The sequence below is a fragment of the Curcuma longa genome, unplaced genomic scaffold (assembly GCF_044706935.1).
Source record: "Curcuma longa cultivar G26 ecotype Majalengka, Jawa Barat unplaced genomic scaffold, ITB_CL_G26_1.1 contig_18057, whole genome shotgun sequence".
Taxonomy (NCBI): domain Eukaryota; kingdom Viridiplantae; phylum Streptophyta; class Magnoliopsida; order Zingiberales; family Zingiberaceae; genus Curcuma; species Curcuma longa.
The window spans coordinates 1553-10026 of NW_027430728.1; the positions used below are offsets into that span (position 1 = coordinate 1553).

Below are 8474 nucleotides of genomic sequence, written 5' to 3' on the forward strand. Positions count from 1 at the left end.
TGTTAATTCTTAATTCGCCTTCGCGCCCGGCGCTCTTCTCGCGGCGGTCTCTTCTCGCCGTCGACCTGCACTCGTTCTCCGTCCCGATCGCCACCGCCTACGTCGCGCCCGGCGCTCTGTCCCCGTCGGGGGAGGAGAAGCCCATCGTCGATGGATCTCGCATCATCTTCCCAATCAAGGTACTCCCACCCACTAGGGTTTCTCTAAATTTGGTGGTAGCCCCTAATTTCTCAACCAATCTGCCCACTCCCAATTTTGTAGAGAGTACCACTCGTCGATCGAGTTCTACTGGGCGCCGTTCCTAATGGAGTCGAACTCCGACGAGCCGGAGTTCCACAGAATCCCGGTGAGGGTCATTAACCCCGACAGTGTGGAGAAGCAAGCGGCGCACTGGAAGGGGGCGGATGTGCTCGTGTTCAACTCCTACATCTGGTGGATGAACGATCCCCGGATATGTTGCACGCTCATTTCTGTGGGAAAATTCTCAACTTTTGGCTGTCCTACATAATTTTGTTTCAGTGTGTAATGAGTTGCTGTGTAGAAAGGTTGATTTTGAACAATTTACTGCTCAAGTAACTTCGACTCTGGGACACAGCTTTCAATTGCAAAGACTGAATTGAAAGAGGCATATCAAAAATTCTCATCCCTTGAAGTTGAACTTGAAGAGAAAAGCAATTGCTGTGAGGAATTGGAGGCAGCATGTCTCGAATTGCAGCTTCAAATCGAAAGGTGTGAACAATTTTCCAGTTTTGAGTTTTGTTCTAGATAGTCTTGTGACTAATTAACCTTCTAAAATTTTTGATAATGTGGAAGTGTTGCATCCAAGGAAGCTCCAAAGTATGTTCTGCAACAAGAAGAAAAGCAAATCCAGGCGGTAAGGATAATGGATCAAGGTTTGATAATCACTCGAATTGTTTTTCAGCTACTTATTACACTATGATCATGCAGGACTGTGATATCGCTGCTGCTTCTGAAAAGCTTGCGGTTTGCCAGGAAACAATTGAAAGCATTGGCATCACCACAAGATGAACCTTTATTCGACAAGGTCAAATCCACTCCTGCCACTGCAAAATCCAAACGCCGACTTCAGTTAGTTGATCATATGAGAGAAGAGGATCAGGTAACACTGCAATCTCCAAACACAAAGGAAATCATACGCATTGAACTGCCGAAACACCCAACAGCTGCAGCTTCTAAGAACCAACACTCGCATGAAGGTTCAGCAAAAAGTATCATGAATCTGTCACCAGTGAAGTCACCAAGTAGCAATAATGCTGAAAGCCTTATGATTGTACCAAAGAAACAAAAAGGAGGGGGTATGTTCCTTAGGAAGCTTCTGTTGTGACGAAAGAGAGAACGGCAAGAACCTCGATGCTATGATTTAGCTCACAAATAACAGAAAGTAGTTTTGGCTGCAAGTGCTGCTTTTGAAGATGGTAATAAGTGAGAAGGAACTAGGTGAGGTGTTTGTAGGTAGAATTGGTGGCTCCTTTCTTTCTAGTTTGGTCAGTGTCGTGTAATGCTCTATGTAATTTCCATTTTGGTGCAACTCTAATAATATTATGTTGAACAAGAGTGAAATCTTAGATGCTTGATGATGATAGTGTAGCTTATCAGTTGTTGAACTTAAAAACCATGCTCAGGCTCATTTTACCATTAATTGTGTTGAATCTGATTGCTGAAGAAAAGGACCTCTAAATATCTGAAGAACTTCAGTTGAAGCAATGGTCCCTAATTTTCATCATAAAGCTGAGATTTTGATTTTTTTTTATAGAAAAATGGAAGATTAAACTCATGATTATAATGATGATGACCACTCATATTATCTCATTTATTTGATATTTTTAGGTGTCTTCACACCTCATTGGTAAAATTATTTCTAATGTTAAATATAAATAATTATTTCAGAATCACTCTCTTTAATATTCATGATGTCAAGTGCTCTGGATGATTTACAGACAAAATTAACAATCTGCATGAACCTCAACTGTTGCTCTCGAGTCATCTGCCACATCCAAAGGTACTTACTCCTCTGTCTACAATATGATGCCGGGACCAAGTCATGAGGTCGGCCTGTGATGCCAGGGCCGGGTCATGAGGTAGGCGAGGCCTATGCTTTGTTGAGCTTGTCGCAAAAGGGCGGAGTGTATATGCTATTGTTCCAAGTATTATGGCCTACGATAACTTTATGATGAGGTCGGTCTACGATTGTATGAGATCGGATCCTGTGAGCATCGTGGTTAGGATGGGATCGGTCTATATTTTAAATCCTAATCCTATGCCGACCTTTCGGTGAGGTCGGTGATGAATTATTACGCGAGACCGAGCTTTGTAGGGGGAAATGAGGAAGGTATCCGACCTGATAACGAGGTCGGGCAATAGGGTGTGCATTCTATTATTATGGGGAATTATGGCCTAAGCTGTGAGGAGCTCCTCTGGTATACCAAGATATATGCCGACCTCATGATGAAGTCGGTACTTTAGCTAGTTCGTTAGTGTGTTTGGGGCGAGAGTGTTGGAACGGATAGGGGAGGGGGTTGGGCGTTTTGGATGAGGATTAGGAAATCCTCAGGTATGATACTGAGGAATGGGCTCTCCTCTTAGGGGGGTCGGTTTTTCTTACCTTCCCCCGGCCTCAAGAGATCGGGATTTCTTTATCCTTGTTCCACGTCATTGCCACGTGTTTTCTCCGGATTTTCTCTCTCCCCCCGTCACCACACGTCACTCTCGCCGGATCATTTAGTAAGCAGAAAACTAAATTTTATATAAAAATTATTTTATATATATATATATATATATATATATATATATATTAATATTAAAGAGTGTATTACCTTAAACATGATTGAGATTTGAGACGCCACTGTACCATTGTTGAATTATTTGGTTAAAACTTGGATTACAAACAAGTCTAATCAAGTTTGATTATTTTTATTTTTATTTAATTTTTATCGAGTTAATAAAAGTTTTGTTTTTCTTTTATTTTTTAAAACTTTAATTAGAAATATAAAATACATTATTTTTAAATTTTAACTTCTTCAGTAAAAGATGGAATCCGTCGTCCCAGCGATTTCACACGGTCGGTCTCACGATCATCTGTGAGAAAGTAAATCGAGAAATTATAATTGATCACGATGAAGAAGGACATTTATATCTTGAAGAGTGCTCCCTGACAACGCAGAGTAGCAACTGGATTTTCAATTCATTCATTAGTTTTTTATTTTTTAGTTTGATTGTTTTAATTTGGTGTCGTTGATTAATGCGAATATAACATTAGATATGTATAAATATTAATGAGATTTCATGTACATTTTGTTAAGTTTTTTTAACTTCAAGATGTTTAGTGATATAAAATGGGTTTAGGCTCTTCTTTTTGTAGTCATTAAGTTATATATATATATATATATATATATATACACACTGAAGTGAACGAAATTAATTAAAACTTTTAACTGAAATAACAATTTCCTAGAATTTAACAATTGTTAATTAGATTGTTAAAACCTAACTAATAAATGAAATAACTAATGAATGAACTGAGAAATACATCATGAACCAAATAATGAATGAACTGATAAATTGCTTTTCGATCTAGTATTGTAGCTACTCTGCGTCTGCGTCAGTGAGCGTGAACCTGCAGAGTGGACAGGTATTGCTACGAGTTAGCCACTCCTTCAAGCACTCATTATGAAATATGTGATGACACGGCATCTCCAAAACATGAGTCGTTATGTCAAAGTCGTTTAGACAGATTGAGCATGTGTCGGACTCTTCTACAATCTTCACTCGGAGCCTCTCCACCACTACTGCAGGCGTCGGCGTGGGCCCTCTGATGGCCTCCTCGTCGTCATCGTCTTCTTCTTCTTCTTCTTCCTCCTCCTCCTCCTCCTCATGCCCCTCGAAGAAATATCGTTGTGTCTCCGAAGGCACAAGGTAGCGAATATGACCGATAGAATAAACGGAAGGAGCTATAGGGGGAATCTTAATAACGGAGAAGAACTTCATCGTGGATAATTCCATGATTGGAAAGCGATCGAGCACCGCCCTGGTGTATCTGCGAAAAGCTACCACAAGAAAAGCACGATCAGCATTGCGGATGTGAGCCGCCGCCACGTGGGAGAGCATCCACCTTGTCTCCAAGTTCCAAGCGGCCTCGTCGACGATGTTTTCACAGAGTTGGTCGATGGTGAAGTAGGTGCGCTCAACATCATGGGTGGAAGAAGAAATCGTCTGGAGGCAAAAGTAGAAAATCAGTTGGGGTGGGTCCACATCTTGTGAACGTCGTGTCACCACTTCCGCTTCTATGCTAAGGACATAGCCGCTTGCATCGGCTTCCCACCTAGGAATCGAAATTGGAATGGGCATTGAACCGTCGACTGCTGCGTTGCTCATTAGTAAGTGTTGGTTGATGAATTGATGGTTATAGAAGAAGGAAGAATTAAATGAGATGAATGACAAAATAGGTAGGGGGAGGACTATTTTATATAACAAATCTTCTGTTAGTTAGTTGCTAATAATTCTTCAATTAACTAACTTTATTTTTTTAAATCCTAAACAAATTAAGCTCCCGCCAATCCTAATTAATAATTTAATAATTATAATTAAAAAAAATTTATATAACAAATCTTGATTCTGTTAGTTAGCTACTAATAATTCTAAAATTAACTAATTTTTTTAAAAATTCATTCTAATTAATAATTTAAAAATTATAGTTTTAAGATTTTTTTAAAAAAAGTGTGATGGTTTTGTAAATTTATGATTTTCAAACGCGTGTATGTCTCCACCAATCAACTGCTTGAAGTTCTAACAATATGCTTTAAATCAGCATACATACTATAATTGATTTTAATTACATTTGCTGAATAAGGATCTAACAAATTAGGTCCATTTAATATTTTAATATTATTATTTCTATTCTGTTTTTTTAACGTCACCTTTTAATTTTATATATAATTTATTTTAATAATATGCATGTACATAATTTTAATCAAATAAAAAAATATGCTTTAAATCAGCATAATTTAATTTAATTTTATATAAAATAGTTATGAATGTTTTAAATTAACATCGACGGAACATTATTTAAGACGATTCTTTATATTTAAATATATAAAAGAAAAGTAAACCGTTCTCTTTCAAATTGTATAAGTTTGTGTTATATATGATACTTAATTTAAAAATGGATGGACAATAATTTATTTTATATTTCTAAGAAGAAGAAGAAGTCCCCTGAGATCTTCTGCAGCATCAACATCTTCTGTTGCTTGATAAACAATTGTTAACTCGTTAATTAGGGAATTAAGGCTCTTTTTTATTATTATTTTCAAATTTTAGTTTTCAAAAAATAATATTAATTGCAAGGAGAATCATTGCAATCGATCTAACTTTTTGACTTCTTTGTATAAAATAAAAACTATAACATTGCAAAGTTCCATACGATTAGATTAATTTGCCATCACAAGCTATCAAGGAATTATATATAGTTAAATAAATTATATTATAATAAAACTATAACAATTGATATATAAAAGATTAACCTTAAACTCCGCATTAGTCAGATTGTAGGTGACACACAACGCAACATACCTGCCCACAAGTCGGGTCCAAATCGAACCTAACTCAGAACTTGAATTGGGTCAACGACTGACCTTGTTCAATAGGCCCAGCACATAACTAACTCGTCTTTAGACAAATCAATTACGGATTTATCCCCCAATGAACCAATGAACCACCGATTTAGTACTATGGTCAATTCATTAAATTTTTTATTTTTAATTATAAATTTTTATTTAATAATATTAATGGTGTGGTTCAATATTAATTAACGACCAGACTAATTAAATCCATCAAACTAAAACTATTAATTAATGACCTAAACCAACTAATGAATGAATGAATTGAAGAATTACTTTTCAATCCAGTAGCTACTCAGTGTTAATTATTAATTAGGAAGTGTAAATCTGCAAAGCGGACAAGTATTGCTTCGAGCTAGCCATTCCCTCATGCATTCATCGTGAAATATGTGAAGTTAGAACTTAGTTCGATATTACCTGTTTTGATTATCTTAAATTTTCCGTTGTTTCCGAAAGCAACGGATCATAGGTTCTTGTTGGTTCATTCATTGGTTGGGTTTTAACAATCTAATTAACAATTGTTAAATTCTAGGAAATTATTATTTCAATTAAAAGTTTTAACTAATTTCGTTCACTTCAGTTTAGAATTTTTTTCCTCCAAGATAATTTATTAGGTTAGACAATCATTTATCAATTTAATGACTACGAAAAGAAGAGCCTAAACCCAGTTTATATCACTAAACATATTGAAATAAAAAAAAAGAATTAACAAAATGTACATGAAATCTCATTAATATTTATACATATCCAATATTATGTTAGCATTAATCAAGGTCACCAAATTAAAATAATCAAACTACAAAAATAATAAAACTATAATGAATGAATCCAAAATCCAGTTCCTACAAATAATTATAGTTTTAAGATTTTTTTTAAAAGTGTGATTTATGATTTTCAAACGTGTGTATGTCTCCACCAATCACGCCGCTTGAAGCTCTGACAATATGCTTTAAATCAGCATACATACTATAATTGATTTTAATTACATTTGCTAAATAAGCGTCTAACAAATTGGGTTCATTTGATATTTTAATATTATTTATATTCTATTTTTTTAACATCACTTTTTAATTTTAAATTATTTTAATTTTACTTGATGTTGATTATTTTTAATTATAAATCTTTTTTTTTTAACTGATTACTTTTTTTCAGTATTGATCTCTGAAAAAACATACGCCCTCATATCCACAAATGATCTCGTACTTTTCCATAAAGAATATTTTAAAATTAATTATTTCAATTATATTATTGATCATATCATTTTTTTTTTCACTACAAAGTAGGTTTTAATAATTTAAAATATATGAATATAATTTTAATTTATGACGTAGAAAAATTAAAATTATTTGATGATGATTTTTAAAAGAAAAATATTTGAATTTTGAGAATTTTTAAAAGATGTGATAGGTTGTTTGATATTAGTGGGTTAAATTTATTTTTAAAATTAAAAGAAGAAATAATAATTTGGAAATAATCTAGATCGTCAGATTAAGATGGACAAATTAGATTCATCGAAATGAGAGGACATAAGTGCCTCTATGACTCAATCTTGCCCATTAAATTTAAAATGAAAGACTTAGATACATTCAAATGAAGAGACAAAGTACTTTTCAAATGGGAGTTGATATGAGCTGTTAGGTTCAAAATAGATGAATCAAATGAACTCGAGTGAAGGGACATTATGTTCCTTGGAAAGGGATGCGATTTGGATCATCCAATTCAAATTGGACGGATGAGATTTGATTGAACCAAGAGGTTCTTCTAACCCTTTACAAATTATAAATAAGTCCCCACTTTGTCATTTCATTCATCCAATTCAAAGCAAAGTAAGCATTGCATTCCATACTTGTATTTTGGAAAGTTCGAGAAGCTTCTTCAATTCAAAGTCCTTGTAATTTACAGTGTTGCTATCATAAAATAAAGTCATATTTTGAAAGAAAATTATCATATCTCATGAGCACTGTGTGCAGAGTAAATTCGTCTTAAAAAGAAAGAGTCCAATTTTATTCTCGACTTCATCTAAGCAGTGTTATATTGTCATTCTACGCGCGCTTAGATTGCACTACCACTACTAGATCGAACACAACTTTCCATCAAGAATCAATAGCATAATCTTTTTTTCTAACGCCTAAGAACTTCTTTCTTTCATTTACTCACTACAAGAATAGAGTCATTTAGCGACGAAATTTTTTCGTCGCTAAGTTAAATTTTTCGTCGCTAACAGACTTTAGCGACGATATTTATTCGTCGCTATTTTTGTCGCTATAAGCTTGTCGCAAATCATGGTTAGCGACGAATTATGATTGGTTCGTCGCTAACAATAGCGATGAAACAGTAATCGTCGCTAATCACTTAATATTCGTCGCTAATATTAGCGACGATTTATTAAAATTTTCGCTGTAAAATAGATCAATATTAGCGACGAATAAAATACAACTCGTCGCTAATTAGAGTTTCATCAAACGTTCCCGGTATCTACCTTTAGCGACGAATTCATAAAAGTCGTCGCTAACCTTCGATTTTTATCCCAGAAATTGGCGACGATTTCGCATGAATTCGTCGCTAATTTTCTATTTTTTTCAGAGGTTAGCGACGAATTCATAAAATTCGTCACTAACCTTCGATTTTTTTTCCCAGATTAGCGTTGTTTTGCCCTTTTCCCCTGAATCTACATCGATACATCAAACAATAAATTCACACATTCACAGTAACAATCACAATTCACAACAATCACAATAGAATTCACACAGAATTCACAACAACCATTAAACTTCGGCAGTTTTACAAAATCCACAATTCCCAGTGTCATTACAGTGTCATTACAGTTCCCAGAAACTTCGG

At 34.8% G+C, this 8474-nt stretch overlaps 1 long non-coding RNA gene across 1 annotated transcript; it reads left to right on the plus strand.

Moving 5' to 3' along the window:
- The first annotated feature begins 266 nt into the window (after nt 1-266).
- LOC141816761 (uncharacterized) lies at nt 267-1656 on the plus strand. The gene is made up of 3 exons (XR_012600737.1): nt 267-729; nt 814-874; nt 949-1656. It is a non-coding gene; the product is annotated as an uncharacterized LOC141816761 (long non-coding RNA).
- The last annotated feature ends 6818 nt before the right edge of the window (nt 1657-8474 follow it).